Genomic DNA, 18194 nt, shown 5'->3' with positions numbered 1-18194 from the left:
GTTCACAAGTGAGAAATGTTGTTGGCTGTGAAGACGGTTCAGAACAAGCTATCGTAGTCTGTTCAAACAGCAAACACTGGTTTTACACCCCAAAGCATATCGGTAATGTTTTTTATCTTCCAATTGCTAGAACCAAAATTCATTGAAACCACTCTATGTCTCTGATACTATTTTCTAGAAATGTGTGTGCCTTGTGTGTGTGTGTGTCTGTGTATGTTTGTTTGGTAAATCCAAATCACACAATCAATGTAAATCTTTCAGGCCAAGTTTTGCCCCAGTTATTTTTATGCTGTGCTTTCAAAAAGGTCAAAAAAGCTTACCTTTGTCAGTGTGGTGGGATGCCCAGGAAGCCCCTTCTCCGCCTCGGCCTCAGCGTGCAGACATATGCCCTGGGAGCCCACAATCTGTTAACAGGAAGCAGGTAAACTCGAGAGCGTCCGCCTGCGTTCCAGTCCAGTGCCCGTCCCAGCACACACCTGCTTTTTCAGACCTGCCGCTCATATGCTACAACCACGCACAGGACCAGCCTTAGCAGAGGGCAACACCCTCCGTTTGGATCCCTCGTTTTCAGGGTAAGCAGCTAGGGAGCTGCTGAGATAATATTGCAGGGAAAGCTTGCCTTCCCAAGACAAAAACCTGTGCTGCTGCCTGATAGCAGATACGCAGCATTATCACTCTGCATTCCACGTTCTCCAATCAGCTAATTGGAACAGCAGTCAACAGCCTGTCCAAACGGCAGCTTGCAGGCCTGCGTGGCTGTGATCATTGTATACTAACATGCCCATTGCTTCTCTCTTCCCTGAAGAGACGTATAAAAGAGGCTTCTTCCAGGGTGAAGCTCAGCAGAATATGCCACACTGTTTTCCATAAGTAAAATGGCTGGTCCTCTCAGCACTGCTGCAGACAGCTCATTGGGTTCCACTGGCTTTTCGTAGCCATAGCAACAACCAACAGACAGACTTAGCAAGCATGGCTGATCATGTGCCGCACACCCACACAGCTTGTTAATTTCTTTTCATCAAACTCATCATTTTTTTGAGGAGGGTAGCTTCGGCTATCTTTCTACACATTTCACCGATAGTGGAAGTGCTCTGATTTTTCCGCTCTCCTGAAGAACTCTTTTTTATATGAGCCAGGGCTGTGTATGAAATCGAGGAAGCGAAGCCCTATTAGTGGCTATCCAGGTTAATAACATGCAAATCACTTAAGAGACCCTAACTGGAAGCATTGTCAAACAAGCCCCGCCTTCCAGTCAGGGTGAGTGTGGAGAGCTGCAAATCGGAGAGTTACACTTTTTGTTTTTAAATGATAATCTTAGAGCCACTTAACTGAAACAACACCCTGGGAATTGCTATATAGGGTCAGAATAATAACTAAATCAGGTAGAATATTTTAATAAGATCTTTAAATATCCATTTACTTATGGCTCAACTTATCTGATTACTTTAAGATGCTTTTTATGCAATTTAAAATAGATTTTTTAAAAAATCCTATTGTTTCTGCTGCAGAAAATGATTCTTTAACTCAATCTCATTTGTAAATTAAAAATTCTTTTTAAAAACTCAGAACCTAATTAAAAATTCTTTGACTTTAAACATTACCTTCAAGGCAAGAATAGTTTTATTTCCTTAGTAAGATGGATCACATTCCACCCGTTCATAAAATTTCACCCCCTCTGGGAATCTACGATGATTAATGTCATGAACAATTTCAATCTTCTACAAAACCCCCAGCCTTGTCTTCTTTTTCAGGACTGTCTCACCAGTCATATTCTATCTGATATGTTTCCAAGGCACTGTCCCATTTATTTTTGTTTCTAGCAATCTGTTTGAAATAGTTATGTTAACACTTTGGGCTTGTAAATACAGATGTTCTATTTGCTAAGTAGTCACTGATTTAGGATTCTGTTAGTATTGCGTTTCCCTACCCATGTTAACACTCCTGCCTTCAGTATTAATTCCCAAATTTTGGCTGCGTAGGAATCCTGTGGATGTAGATTTGGGGATGCCCGCTCTCCTTCCTCCCCAACCCAATTGACATTAGGTAGGTCTGGGCCACCCAAGGTCAGCATATCCCCGCCAGACAAGTGGGTGGTGCTTTCCTGCTCGGGAGAGTCCTCACCGCTTGCTTCGGATCCCTCCAGCCAGCCTGCCTTTTCTCACAGAAGTTCCCTTCCCTGAAGTTAGTTTGCATTTGCTGTTGCTGACCGTGCCCCCTGCCTTCACCCTCAGCCTCCCATTCTACTCTTCACTGCCCACATTTCAGAATCCTGAATTACATACCATTTTACGCTTCCTTGCCCTGCAGATGCTGCTACTATTTAAAAGCTTCTCAATCTGACTGTTCCTCGCCCCAGCACGTTTAACCTCCATCCCAATCTGCCTCCCCTTTTATCTTCCAACACCTGGCCCACACTGACCACCTCGCTAGTGACTCTCCCAGGTGGAGTCTGAGCGACCTCTTCTGTGCCTCCCCTGTACTGGGGTCCACCTCTGCTATTACAGGCCTTGTCACGCCCTGGGACTTCTTAGCAGTTCTCCTTTCATGTCTGACTCCCAGACTGTTCTGTCTACTCTCCGAAAGCCAATCTGGTCCATGTCTTCTTTGCCCTCCATGCTTGGAATATTCTAATTTCTCAATGCCTTTGAATGAGGACCTACAACACTCTATGAATAGGGACTGATGACTGGCTGGTGTGAAATCTGTGTTTTAATTCACTTTTCAATATCACCCATTTGTTGACTTACCACTTCAGAAGAACTTAAGTGATTTTGACAAAATGCTGGCATGTTACAAAAGGATATCAAGAAAACTCTAGGTGCATTTGATGTTTTAGGGTGGCTTTTCTTTTCATTGTATCTCTGAAAATGTCTTTATACCCTCACACTTGATTGATTGGTTGGCAAGGTATAAGAATCTCTGACCATGGCTCACACCTTTACTCCCAGCACTTTGGGAGGCTGAGGCAGGTGGATCACTTGAGCTCAGGATTTTGAGACCAGCCTGGGCAACAGACCCCATCTCTACAAAAAAAAAAAAAAAAAAAAAAAATCAAACAAACAAACAATCAGCCAGACATGGTGGTGCACGCCTGTGGTCCCAGCTACTCGGGAGGCTGAGGCAGGAGGATTGCTTGAACCTGGGAGGTCAAGGCTGCAGTGAGCTGAGATCACGCTACTGCACTCCAGCTTGGCAACAGAGGGAGACTCTGTCTCTGTTTTTAGTAGCAAAACAAACAAACAAACAAATCTCTGAAGTCATTTTCCTTTGGAATTTCGAAGGCCTTCATCCTTTTTCTTGTACCTCCTCCTCCCCTATACCTCCAATTACTGCTCCTCCAAAGAGAACCGGAGATCCTCAGGCATCCCTGAAGCAGAGCTGGGAAGCCGGCAGGAACGGAGACGAATCCCTTTCCGCTCTTTGCCCCGTGGTATGTCTGTCGGCATCTCTACTGGTCTTCACACATCACTCTGCCGCAGCTCTGTTCTTCCAAGGCTCTTGGCTCCTTCGCCTGCTCAAAGCCCCTCCCCTTGTAACCTGGTGCACTGAGGCCCATTGGCATTGCTCTGGCCTCAGGCCCTGCCTAGCCTGGGTCCCTGATGTTTATTCTCCTTCCGAACGTGTTTGTTTTAAAATGTGCTAAATACAGATTTCCAAGAGACAAATATGATTTTTCCAGCCCATCTTTCTGAGTCAAATGAGATCCCACCTATGTGGCCAGCAGCTTTATATGGGGGCTGCCCTGTGCCTTGGTCCAATCAGATATGACAAGGACACTTGGCATTATCTAGTTTTAAAATTTTGCTAACATAATAGGTGCAGAGTAATAGCTCACTATTGTTTTAATTTGTGTTTCTCTAATTACTGACAAATCGAACATCTTTTCATTTTCGATGGTTTTCGGGGTTCCCTCTTCTGTCAATTTTCTGTTCATAGCTTTTGCCTGTCTTCTCTATTGAGATTGCCTTAGTGTGAAATTTTAAACAACATGGTCATAAAGGTATTTTTCATATATTTAAACATTATAATTAAATTTGTGATATTATTGAAGGTTATTAAGACATCCACTGACATATAAAGGGAGCTCTATAATTCACAATGCTAGTTCTTTTGGTTTTTATTATGAAATGAAAACACAGAATGTGTGTGAAAATCTGCATTCAGAAATTATGTTCAGTATGAAAGCATAGAATACCACACCATAATATGATTTTCTAAAACAAATATTTGTTTAGAAGGATTTTCAAAGATAATACTATCAGAGAATACATATACACACACATATATATGCTCTAATAGTACACACACACACACACATATAAATGGAGAGAGAGAGGTATCTATTTATCTAGCTTCTATTTTATGTTATTCCATATGCACACCTACACATCAATCAATCTACCTACCTACCTATCATCTGTCTATCATCTATGGAAGGCAAACACAAATGTGCAAACTGCTAACACCTGATGACTCTTAAGTGAGAATATTTTCAGTTTATTTTACTCTTATCTCCACTTTTCTATAAGTTTGATTGTTTTTTGTTTTCAAGATACAAAGTTTTAAAAAATGAAATAAAATGAGAATAAAAATAGCGTTTAGAACAGACACAGAGTTAAGGTTAAGATTACTTGATGGGGACATAACTATCAGAGTGGAAACTAAAGAAGTTGATAAGTGATGGAGTAACTAAAGTGATTACCACTATTATTGTTATCATGAGGAGGCTAATTTGGTAGAGAGTATTGGAAACATTTTGCACTTTCTTGAAGTAAGTTTGCTATTTCCCTACATGTACTGCTTCCCTGTATTCTGTTCTTAAACCATTTATCCTCTGGTTCCTATTTTGAAACCCGTATTAGTCTGTTTCCTTAATTCAACAAAATCAACACTGCTTGAAGCACTAGGTTCTTCTCTGGTCACATCTGCTCCTGCAGACTCCACAGCTAGGACCCACCAAAGGATCTGGTCCCTGGCACAACAAAGAAACATGCTGTATGACTTCACTTAGAGACTGGAATTTAAGCATGGTTTGTTTATGAGGTAGCAAAGACTTTTATAAAGCTTAGATTGAATTTTCTAATTCCTAAAACAAATAAAATAGAATATCCCAAAGGTTATTCCTAAACCTTGCATATTTAGTTATTCTCACAACGATATGAACAATGTCAAAATAGAACATTGATGGGAAATGTGACAACTGACTTAGGAGGAGGATTGAAGTATCTCAATTAAGCAAATTGGATTTATTTCTATGATTCCAACAGCAAGAAATACACACTGGAAAGCAGACTGACCCACAGGCTACTTATCAAATGCCTTCATATCTCCTGAAGAAGTATGACCCTGATCAGTAGCCAGAATGATCTTTATAAATCAGAGGTGCCCAAAAGCAAAATAAACCCAGCAGAGTTGGGGGTTTTTGGAAATTCACTAGTCAAATGAATTCAAACTGAGAAAATGATTATAGAAGAACAAAACCTTGCCAGAGGGCAAATGATAGGAATGTAAACACCAGCAATACAAAACTGTTTAAAAAGCTGGAGAGAAAGCCAAACATATTAACACAAAAGTACTGTGTGTAGCCCATTAGCAGTTACTAGAATCCCCTAGAAGTTCTGTATACTCTCTAGGTTAAGAGGAACAAGGAAAATGTGGCAAGAGGTACAGGAAGAAGTTTCAGGTAGTCCTAAGTCTGGAGAGCTCGGTCTTCACTGGCTAATAATAACAACATTGTTTTAAATATTTCAGGTTTATCAAGCTTTGCGTTTGCAAATGACTATGACTGCAGCAGCTTACAGGAACTACTTTATCTTAAAATGTGTGTTAATATGTGCCAGTACCAGGTGGGGAAAAAATAATGGTGTTATCCAACAATAACAAAAGAAAAAAAAAAAAAAAAAACAGCCCACAATTAACCCCCTCCCACAACCCTGCGAACCAATCCCAAAACACAGATACATCTAGGTGTGGCTAAAGAAAAGTACTCCTGGCTTCTATTAAACCTGCAGTGTGCGAGATTCTGCAAGCAACACAGAAAAGACTGCACTTGCTCCCAAGGAATTTGACTGTTTATACTTCATAATGATAAGCTTAAAAAGCGACCTGGAAAGAGAGGGCTGGCTGCTTTCACGCTCCTGTGAGGGGCCATGCTTTGTTCTTGGAGAGGCACTCTGACCACATTAATAGAGTGTATCTCCCATGACCTTTCCCACTTAGCATTGTGTCCTGCGGCAGCAGTGGCCCCCAGGTACTTCCGGGCAACGTGCCACCAAACCCAGTACAGAAAAAGCACCGGGCTCTGCCGTCACGGCATTATTGAATTAGTAACGAAACACACCAGGCTCAGCAAACAAAACCTGGCAAGAAGGATTTTAAAACAAATGCTTCTGGTTTCACCTGAGCCACTGAAACAAATTACGAGGTGCCGGGTGAAACCGGGCAGCTTCTGTAAACTCTGAAGAGGCTCACGCTAAAGCCCTCAGCTGCCAAATGTGCAAATCTCAGAGAAGTGAAAATTAGAGGGTCACCTTGTGTCCTCTAGAAGAGCTTCTGAAGCACATGTTCAGTAAGATTCATTGATCAAGATAATAAGATGGGCCTGAGTGATGAATTAATACAATCAGGTACACGTTTTAGAATCCAATGGTCCAATACCAAGTGGAAAATATTGTTGAAAAACAAAAATCCCCAAATCCACACTGGAAATAGTAGATGCTCAGTTAAAGGTCTACCAGTGAGAGTATGTGCAGGTAGGAAAAATAAACTACGCGTGCTTGCAGAATATTGGCTGGGAGCTATAACCTAGAATGGTAATTATTTTACTAAGCCTACCCAGGTCAGAATTCAGTGCCTATGTGTTTGTTTCTTTGTTTGTTTTTGAGGCAGAGTCTCGCTGTGTCACCCAGGCTGGAGCACAGTGGCCCAATCTCGGCTCACTGCAATCTCCACCTCCTGGGTTCAAGCGATTCTCCTGCCTCAGCCTCCCAAGTAGCTAGGATTACAGGGGCATGCCACAATGCCCAGCTAAGTTTTTGTGTTTTCAGTAGAAACAGAGTTTCACCGTGTTAGCCAGGATGGTCTTGATCTCCTGACCTTGTGATCCACCTGCCTCTCCCTCCCAAAGTGCTGGGATTACAGGCATGAGCCACCGCGCCCGGCCGCCTATGTTTTTAAAAGTCAGACTCTGGCATCCTAATTGCTGGATCAGTGCCTTGAACTGAGAACATTCTTCTGGACATTTCCGGCATCAAAGGAAGACAATTAACTTTAGAAACATTCCTTGTGAGAGGTCAGGAGATCGAGACCATCCTGGCTAACACGGTGAAACCCTGTCTCTACCAAAAATACAAAAAATTAGCTGGGCATGGTGGTGGGTGCCTGTAGTTCCAGCTACTCGGGAGGCTGAGGCAGGAGAATGGCTTGAACTTGGGAGGTGGAGCTTGCAGTGAGCCAAGATTGTGCCACTGCACTCCAGCCTGGGCGACAGAGCGAGACTCCGTCTCAAAAAAAAAAAAAAAAAAAAAAAAAAAAAACAAAAAAAGAAAAAAGAAACATTCCTTGTGAGGTTTAAAGTAGCATGAAAAATCATTTCACAAACAACTTTCCTATCGGCATAAAGGTGGATTTAAAAAAATTGTCTGAGCTGATACCTGAGCTGCCTCTAGGACCCGTTATTCTCTTGGCGTGTGGACTCTTTCCTGTATTTTTCCTTCATTAAAGACACGGTTTGCTTCCAACGATTGGAAACAAACCCAAGTTGTGTTTCAATTTTTGGTGACACATGAGAAAGTCTTATCACAAGATTAGGATTGGCTGCAGAGAAGAGAAAGCTCAAATAACAGGGCTTACACAAGACAGGTATATTTTTCTCTCACTTGAAGGAGTGAGAAATAAGGAGTTCAAGGCTAGTAGAAAACTGGCCTCATGATTATCAGGACTACAGCTCCTACCCTCTGTTCTGCCATCTTTTGAAACTGGTTTCTATCCTCAAGAATCATTGTAGCCCAGAATGGCTACTTGTGCTCCAGCCATCAGGTCCATGTTCCAGGCAAGAAAAGGAGATAGAGAGCCAAGGGGCACATTTTCCACTGGAGTTGACCTCTTTGAAAGAGCTTTTCCCCACCTCCCACCCAGCACTTCTGCTGATACCTCATTGCATCCTGAGTGATAAGTAAGTCACAAAAATGTGGTCTTTTCAGCTGGACGCCTAGTGGTCCCAGGTAAATCAGTGTTCTACTATTGAGAAACAAATTGATAATAGGGAGTGGATAGACAACAAGCTGCCTCTGCCAGCTCGTGTCAGCCTGGGTACAAAGAAAGTACTATCTCATTTCTTGACATTGTCAGTGAGCCTTTAGTTGTGGCTGGTTACCTGTCAGTGCAGGGATCACCCAGGCTAACTCGGTGGGTTGAGGAAGCACCCGTTCTTCATTCCTACATGGGGGTGTCCTTGCCTATCCAGCCACTGTGCTTATCTTCTCAGCACAGACTCAAAGCATTGCCATCTCTCCTTATACTGGTTTCATATCAGTATCTCAAACTATACTTGTTCATTCACTATGGAACAAATAAATAAATGGTGTGGATTCCAATATTCTGCAGTTTGTTAGCTGTGTGATATGCAAATTACCTAACCTCTTTGTGCTTCCGTTTCCTCATGAATAAGAAAGGATGATAATGTTATCTAATTCTGAGGGTGGCTATGCCAATTAAATCATTTAATTAGTATAAAAGGGTATTAGATTTTTTTTGAATTTTGTATCTTTGATTTATGGTGCAGCACTGGGTGGGCACGGACCTCTGGGACCTTCTAATACTGTGGGAAACATCCGATGGACATAGACCAGAGCGTCAAAAAGCAACACAAATGCATGTATTGACCAAAAGAATGGTCTAGACGGTGAGGGGCAGCGGGCTTCGACAAAGGAGAAACAGGCGCTAGGGTCACCAGTGGGAACTTATCGCAGATTCCCCGGAACTTCACCTGGACAGCTCAAGGCTGCGTGAACAGTGGGCAGGAGGACTTTTCACTTCTACCTCCTGCTTCCCTTCCTGGCTGATGTCCTCCCCCACCCTTTAATTTAAATTGGCGCCAGTTTCCTATTCTCTCGGTAGCCCCAGTTCTTTCCCTCATTTAACATTTTCATAGAATCTAGTGGGGACTTTATTGACCAAGGGGCTGCCAGGGCAGGGCTGGCCTTCAGAGGAGGGGCGTGTTGTGCCCCAGTCCCGCACTGGGGAAGGAGTAGGGAGCTGAGGCCACAGAGGGACGGGGACAGCGGCCAGGGAGCAGCGCGCGGACACAGAGGGCCCTGCAGGGAAGCGCCTAGGGACGGAGGCCTTGCAGACAGCCTCTCCACGGACACAGAGGGCCCTTTAAGAAAAGAGCCACCTTGTTCTTTCAGACTTCAGTAGCTGAGTCCTGGCAGTCCCGGGGCTTCACACGCTGCACGGTTATATCTACCTGTGCTTTTATTTACTTCATCTCTGTCTGTCCTGCGAGATTATAAACTGCAGGACAGCAGGGATCATTTCTGTTTTGTCTTCACCCTGTTTCCAGGGCTCAGCATTGTACCTGGGCTGTGGATACAGAAGTGCTGAATGAACAAACGGGTGGATGATTGGGCCACCTGAGTCCCAGGTGAACGAATTCTATCTGCCCCATTAAGGCCATCCCTTGATTCAATCCGACAAGCATTTCTTCAGCCTGAACTAACCCAAGAAGACCCACATCCAGGGTCCGATTAAAGCACTGCCCACCTTCCGGGTGGGGGAAACGTGAGGGAATATCAAATAGTGATGTTCCAGTGTGATTTGCCCATGCCCAGGGAGCAAGGGGAGCAGAGAGAACAAACGAACAGTCCCGCGCCTCTCCAAGGGGCCACCCGCGAGCTGAGCCGAGTGGCTGAAGAGTAGGAGCTCGCCGGCCTGGGAAGCCAGGGACAGGACTTCCAGGTGGAGGAGGTGGCAGCTGTGACCGCACAGAGACAGGGAGCAAAGGCAGTGCAGGGGAGACAGAGAGGGGAACGGCACTGAAGCCTGTGTTGCGGCAGGAAGCAGAGGTGAGGTGCACGGTAGATGGGTCACTATTTCTCAAACACCTTGTTCTTCGTGGTAAGAACTTTGGACCTTATCTTCCTGGAAATAACAAACCAGTGAGTTGTTTTTTTGTTTGTTTCTTTTTTTGAGATGGAGTCTCACTCTGTCTCCTAGGCTGGAGTGCAGTGGCTTGATCTCCACTCACTGCAACCTCCACATCCTGGGTTCAAGGGATTCTCCTACCTCAGCCTCCCGAGTAGCTGGGATTACAGGCGTGCGCCACCACATCCAGCTAATTTTTGTAATTTTAGTAGAGACGGGTTTCGCCATGTTAACCAGGCTGGTCTCGAACTCCTGACCTCAGGTGATCCGCCCGCTTCAGCCTTCCAAAGTGTTGGGATTACAGGCGTGAGCCACCACACTCAGTCCCACCATAGAGTTATGAAAAGAACACAGGCGTGATCATTCTTGCATTTTAGAAAACTAGCTCTAGGACTCATTTACCTGGGAAATACATTTTAATGGAGTAATTCACATGGTTTGATGTTTTGGTCGCTTTTATCACTCGTCACTATTATGCAACATTTCTCAAACACCTTCACCTGTGCAAGGTATTCATATTCGTTGCCCGAGGAGGTATCAACAAAATGAAGAACTCATAAATTATAAGACGTACCACTATCATGTTCCACTAAAAAGGAAAAAAACTGCTGCCATTGACATTGTAACACGATGTTATTTTTTAAGTCATTTGTTGGAAGAGATCTTTCAAATGTATTGAGATTAAATTTCATCCTCTATCACTCTGTGTATAGAAAAAAGAAAGAACTGAAATTAGCTGGTTACAATATTCTTAAAATTCTTCACCTTCAGGGTTCAGCTCTTCTGAATGACATTCACATTTAGGGTTTGACAGTCATCCTTTATGTAGTGTTTCCCCAGTTGGGTGTGCATCAGGATCACCAGGAAAATTGGTGGAAATGGAGGCCTGGGCCGTACACCGTTCCAACAAGCCTGGAGCTCTGTGTTCCTTGTTGGTAACCGAAAGATCCTGAGACCCCCAAAGAGGAGGAAATGCTGCCCAGCACATCAGGAGAGACGGCTGAGCAGCGCTTCTGAAGTGAGTGTCGGCTTCTGTTTTCAGTAGTTTTTGTATTCAGTGAGTTTTCACAGACGTGCATAGGACAAGGCTGGCACAACTGCCATGTGCCTGGCACAGACATTGTTTCTGGGATATTAGAAAAGAAATACGATGGGAACTTTTAAAAATATGCAAGAAGTATATTAATGATAATAACTTGACTTCTGTGATCAGGGACTAACTAAGTAGATTGTGGCACATCCACACCAGGGGAGACACTCAGTGTTGGAAAGTCATTATGTAGAATGATCTTTTCCACAGGCTGTTCCAGGACAGGCTGTTCTACAAGGGCACCACAGGCAAAACAAGGTTGGGAAATCCTGCAAACCATGCCCCTCGCCTAGAGTTTCAGAGTGTGCTCAGCATTCTGAAAGTTCTGAGAATGCTGGGAGTATAGTGATTTTACGTTTTAACCTAGAATTTTCCAATTATGGCATTAAAGAAAAGGAAAATAAAAACTCAAGACCCCAGTTTATGATGCCAAAGGAAAAAATTAAACTGAAAGCTGAGTCATGCAGGAAGCTGCCTTTCCTTTTGTTCCTAAGCTGAAGCTACAGACAGAAGGTTCGATATCTCCACAGGTAGCTACTCTGTGTTCACCTTATCCTATGTGAAGTGCCAATTTACGGAGTGTCAGAGGACTCTTCCCCTGCCTGCTCCTTTTCTCTTGCAACAAGTAGATTCAGTGACGTGACCACACCTTCCTTCTTTCCCTTCTAGCCCCCGTTTCCCCTTTAAATACTGCAGCCCTCAAAACCATCTTTGGAGAAAGGCATGCCTCCCAGGCATGGCCTTAACCTCGGCAAAATAAGCTTCTAAATTGATTGAGACCTATCTCAGACGTTTCTGGTTTACAATGTTCACATTATACTTTAAGTAAACAGCAACAACAATAAGCCCATAAAAAGGTATGGTGGCACCATTCCATTTTTGTAAGTAAAATTTTGGATGTATAGTCATAGGAAAAAGACAGTGAGGAGGTATACTCAACAATAACAAAGCTTAATAATGAGGGCTTGAGTTACATATAAATTTTCTTTGGTTTACTTGTATATTCTTCCATGAATTGACACATTTTCTGAAAGAAAACAGTTATTAAAAATAGCAACAGTAAACTGACTTTATGAAAAGTCAAAGAAAGATTTGAGTTTTCCTGATATGTTCTGTGGAGGAAGCTTTGATGAATATTAAAAAAAAATTCAGTGAGAAGATGGAGACTTGTTTTATGAAACTTCTCAATTTCCATGAGACAGGAAAAAAAGTGTTATTAGTCACAAATTATAGTAAGAGCAAAGAAGAATGGAATAAATTTGGCATCATGTGTGATTTTTATTTGGTCTTTTTCAAGGCCATGCACGCACGAAATAGAACGTTTTAAATAAACAAGTCAGGCTGGTTTGCCTGTGGTTCGATATAAAGGCCCAGCAGAGAAGTCAGCTGATTGGATCTCAGGAATCTGTGAAGCTACTAAGAGAAGTCACCTTAAAGATAGCAGCTGATACCGTATCTCAGGGTAGGAATACCTCTTACAAGTTAGGTCATCGTGGGCAATCTACTTAAATCTCAGGATCCTCATTTTTTGTATTAAAATGGCCACGTTTACTGCATTTGTTCCCTGGGGCTGTCATCGCAAAGTACCCCAGACTGGGTGGCTTAAAACAACAGACATTTTTCTCACAGTCCTGGAGGCCAGAAGTCAGCAGATGAGGTGTGGGCAGTGCCAGGCTCTCTCCGAAGGCTCCGGGGAGGAGCCTTCCCTGCTTCTCACCAGCCCCTGGCTGCTGCCAGCAATCTTGGTGTTTCCTGACTTGACTTGTGGCAGTGTAACCCCAATCTCCGCCTCCGTCTGCAAACACGTCTTCCCCGTGTGTGTCTGTGTCCAGATTTCTCTTATCTTATATGGACAGGAGTCATTGAATGGGGGCCCACCTTAATCCCTATGACCCCATCTTGCCTTGTTACATCTGCAATGACCCTGTTTCCAAATAAGGTCACATTCACAAGTCCTGGGCCAGGACTTCAAAGTATCTTTGGAGAGGACACAATTCAACCCATGGCAGTTACGGGGTTGCAGCTATTATGCCTTTCGAGAAAAAACTGTGGCTCCCTGTGCAGTTGGGTCTGTGAAAAACCAACGCAGGGACAACTCAGCTGAACTCAATTCATACATCGAGGAATTCCCAGGGTGCTGGTGGAAAAGATCAATTAACCTGCATCTCGATGCTTTTTTTGTTTTGTTTTTTTTTTACTGAATTGGCAGAAAGAGTCCTCTGCTGGATTTAGAGTGAATCTACCATTATAAAGTTGAATCAACAACAACAAAAAGGGATAGGTGTAATATGTTGAAAAGATTCTACCAAATCTCCTCCAGACTGATTGCTCTTTTTAGAATCTTCCAGAGTAACATCTCCCAGCCCACACTCTCATGCCAAAGCGCATCCTGGGCCCACGTGGGTGGTAGGCAGGCTGATCCCTACACATGGTTTCTGAGATTGATCGGGGGCTTCCAGGCTCTCTTCAGCCATCAGTTTCTGAGAGGACCACATGCGGTTTCATTGCATCTCCAAATACAGGCATTGCTTCTTAATCAGGCTCTCCACAATTCTGCACCCTCCCCTGGGTGTAGGTCAGGCCCCGGCGGCAGCTTCAGACCACCAGTCATCTAAAGCAGTTATTGCAGCTTTCAAAGGCCTAAAATCTCAGAGAATTATTAGGCACATGGAGAACATCTTTATTTATTTGTTCACTTTGTTCTGTTTTTTTTCTGTACCGAGTATCATTTATAATTTCAAAACAGTGTAATAACAGTCAATGTAATTTATTTAGCAGATTACTATGTGCCAGGCACTAGCTACACATTTTAGAAATATTAAATCTGTTCCTTATAGAAAACCTGCCAAGCAGGAATTATTTTTATTTGACAGATGAGAAATTAGGCTTAAAAAATGTATGACTTCCAAGGTTAAAGAATTGCCTGATTTTAATACTATGCAGAATTTCTTACTTCAGCACTGTTTGAATGAATTGTCTGTACATGTGGAAACTCCTGTTTGTTTTATTTGGATCAGATTCCTGAAAGTCGATCAGAAGGAAATGGTGATGTGTTATTTTTCTTTCTGCTATTGATCTAGGATAAATCATTTTGATCATTTTTGTGATAGTTCCTGTATCTCAGAATAATGGTATTATGTTTTTTGTTGTTCTCAGGTCCTGTGTACAGGCCTGTGGGAGGGGAGAACGCATTACCATGATCTAGAGGCTAGATGACTTGATTAGCAGCACTACCACTTGAAAATCTAACTACAGAGTCGCTCCTGAGTTTAATGAAACAGTTTTTGTTTCCAGATGTTCTTTACATTGGGCCTAAGTCCACTGTGAAGAAAAGAAGAATGGTTTTGATTTTCTTGGTTGCAATGACCTAGTTGCTCAAGACTTCCTCACTCGGTGGCTATAGACTATCTTCACCTGAAACTCCTAGGAAGTGAACCATCCCAGGTCACCCCGGGGAGTCTTTCTGTGGCTAAACAAGCTGGCCTGAAAGCATTTAGAGTCCGTAGTTTACCAAGCCAAACAAGAACTCCATTCAAGCAAAATCTAAGTGGAGAAGCATCGTTTCAGTCAGCCACATTTTAATCAGTGACACCTCATCAAATGTGGACTCAGACAAAATACTTTAAAATTCATTTTGCCACATCAATGCATTTATATCGTAACCAACATCCCTCAGAGCTCACGTGCTCTGCAGAAGTAGGGGGATTTTCTCCTCAGTTTTTCTTCATATTGAGGACTAGGTGGAAACGTTGTCACTCAGAGTGGCCCCTCGGGCACCCTCACCTATCTGAGGTACCTACACTCATCAACCACTTCTACCTGTTATTCAGGCTACCCTGGTCTACGATCAACGCAAATCCAGGACCTGAGCAGAGCCTAGCAGCATGTCATGGAAATCTTTCTTGAGTTGTCTTATGAATCTTTTCATTTTTCTTTGCCCTGTGCATTATTCATAAACAAGTCATCCTGGTCTCTAAACAGAACAAGTTGGTCCTGGGAGCTGGTGAGGATATGCAAATGCACTGCAAGATGTACTTCAGGATATCTGAAATCATGATTACCTTGCAAAATCAGCACCATCAATGCATACTGTTTTTTCCTCTTTTTTTCCCCTGATCCACTGGGTCAGTAGGAAAAAAATGGAAGGAGAAGGGGCCAATGAAATCACACTAATTTATTCAACAAATGCTTTTACTGACTTCTGTGATGTATACGGCACTGTCATCAGGTGAAATAACAGGAAAATGGGAATCAGAAGACAGGATTTACTGTAAAATTGATCCCTAATTATGTGACCATGAGCAAATTCCTGACTTTATGTCCCTCAGTTATTTTATTTGTAGATTGGGAGTGATTTAGGCCTCTGCCCAATCCAAGCTATTACGAGGATCAAATGAATCTTTTTACTTGCTAGTATAAAGGACAATGCAAATGAAATGCAGTGGTTTTCCTCCTCCACTGCTACCACTGTACCCCACCCCTGACTACATCATCATCATCACCACCATCATCATCACCACCACCATCATCACCACCATCATCACCATCATCACCATCATCACCATCATCATCATCACCTCCATCATCATCATCACCTCCATCATCATCATCACCACCATCATCATCATCATCATCCTCTGCATTAGGTTGGTTCTCTGGAAACACGGTAAGGAGGGGATTTACTGAAGGGGCTTTGGGGATATGTCCTTAGTTATCATATCTGTAAGGGAACAGGAGAGGAAAAATTGGACAAAGGGAGAAGGTGAACTTTGATAAAGCTTCAGCAGAGGCCACAGGATGCTATGGTGCTGAGATAACACCTTCTAGTTGTCCCAGAGGAAGACAAGGAGCCTGGACCTTGGGAGCCCTGCATCCACCCACTGCCTGCAGGCTGCCCACACTGGGAGAGGCAGAACTGGGGGAGATCATTCTTGGAGACAGACTCACTTGTGAGCCCTCAGCAATGCACACTCTGAGGGCTGGGTGAGTGAACACCTTGGTTCTGAAGGGCAGAGATGAGGGATTGTAGCATCCACTAAAATCATCAACATCATCATCATCATCATCATCATCATCATCATCATGGGCTTGAAATGGCCTTCAAGAAATCCTTGAAGGCTCCTGCTCATTTCATTTCTTTCTATAACACAACGAAGAAAGAAAAGATAGAGTTTCCCTGACAGATAGCACAAAATTAAAAATATTAGAGCTTAACCTCAGGGAAGGCAGGGAACCATGGCCCACCCACCGATCACAGCAACACCAGATCCTAAATGGCCCAAGTGGCAGACATTGTACATCAATTCCATATCAAATATCCCTCCTGCCCACATTAACTGCCCCTCTACTGCCACTCCTTTTATTGAATGATAGATTCCCAGGGTGGAAAAGGGCTTTGTAGGTCAAGCAATTCAAGTCACTATACAGTCACACTCTAAGATGGGCCGTCCCCTGTGATGGAGGCAACTACAGTTTCAAGCAGTCTGTTCTTTTCCAGAGACTTCTCCAAGTGTGGCTGGAATCTGCCTTCTCACAGCTTTTACCATTGGTCCCATTGCTGTGCTATGGGACAACACAGATCAGATTTAATCCATCCTCCATATGTGACACATACATATTTTGGAACTGCGCTTTTTTTGAAATGTGCTCAGTTTCCAAAACTTGTTCCTTTTCAAAGCCAAAACCTGGCCTCAATCCTTGGAATATCTTCTTTTCCTCTTAAACTGCGAAGATTGCTCCAAGTTTTTTCTAATCCATGTAAAACAGGATGGGGCAACCATCATACTCTTGCTGTTGGGCCCCTCTATACATGTGATCTAATATTAAAATACTGGACTCTCAGCTCCATGGGTAAATGGTGTGATGTGGTTGGCAAATCAGGCTCTGTTTTTAAGCTATATCATCCCTACCCTTGTACTAACGCAGCTGGCTTTTTGAACAGTAGCATGGTATCTATGAGATCTGTGTGAAATGCAGATTCCAGCTATTGAGATCTTGGTGTATACCAATCTTGTTTCAGGGTTTTTTTTTTTTTTTTTTTTTCAGTACCTTTAATGTGATTACATACACACAAAATGAATAGAAATATTGGACAAAACAACAGAAATTTAGAAGAGAGAGAAAGAGAGAGAAAAGCATTGCTACTCCCATCCCCATCCCCACTCCCACTAGACACAAAGAGACACAAATCAAGGGATGGCTTTGAAGGAACAGATGAGCCAGAGTGAGCATCTCTCTTTCCAGAAGGTAGAAGAAAGAGTTTTCTTTTACGTTTTGCTCTTAATTTATGGCACACAGTCATTATTTATTAAATGTGAACACCTACTCTGAACGTATACATCAAGCTAAAACATCCATGAAAAATTATTTCATAATGTCACAATATATTTTTTCATTGATTATTAATTCCAGCCATCTGCTCTATACAACCCATGGTTGCTAATTTCTCTACTGAACTTCTTCAGTGCTACCAAAAATGCATTGCTCAAAATAAATAATTGGATTCTTCAGATTTAAATCTTCAGCTCAAATGACTTTAGTGAACTAGGAAAAAGAAGAGTATGGGAAGGATATCTAACTCTCCTGCATTCCCTATATATTAATTAAATTGAAAATTTAAATTTCCACTATAATTTTCCAAAGAGTTCCAGGCCCCAGGTATGATATAATGTTAAGAGGCACAGTTGTAATTGCATGTCATTTGATGATACATTTGTACTGGTGATTTTTCCAAGTCAAATGGTGACTTCTTCATGCTTTTTTCCTTGATTTCCCTGATTACTATTATTAACCTAGATGTAGCACATTGAATGGTGCTTAGGAAAATAGTGAGAAAACGCACATTCTGGTTGGCCCTCTAGATGCTCTCAGATCAGAGTTTGGAGAATGAGCCACTAAGCTACTGGAATTTTCCCAATGAATGGATTTGCAGGATGGCCACAGAGAGGTCTGAAACCCTGCA

The 18194-nt window shown here is 42.8% G+C and overlaps 1 protein-coding gene across 44 annotated transcripts in view; it reads right to left on the bottom strand.

Annotated features, from left to right (window-relative positions):
• SORBS2 (sorbin and SH3 domain containing 2) overlaps positions 1-18194 on the bottom strand; it is a 371761-nt gene that overhangs the window by 224808 nt on the left and 128759 nt on the right. For 26 of the 44 annotated variants that reach the window (XM_009208000.4, XM_009208003.4, XM_021939020.2 and 23 more), the window contains exon 1: positions 321-1154. The exons of 3 other annotated variants lie outside the window; for them this stretch is intronic. The gene's annotated coding sequence lies outside the window, so the exon portion shown is untranslated. Of the gene's footprint in view, positions 1-320; positions 1289-18194 lie in introns of those variants that run through there. 15 more of the 44 variants (XM_021938997.2, XM_021939000.2, XM_021939009.2 and 12 more) reach the window with 10 other exon arrangements.

Source organism: Papio anubis, chromosome 3 (assembly GCF_008728515.1).
Source record: "Papio anubis isolate 15944 chromosome 3, Panubis1.0, whole genome shotgun sequence".
NCBI classification, from domain to species: Eukaryota; Metazoa; Chordata; class Mammalia; order Primates; family Cercopithecidae; genus Papio; species Papio anubis.
Note: the sequence above shows the minus strand (reverse complement) of the source record. Positions and strands in the feature narration are given on the sequence as shown.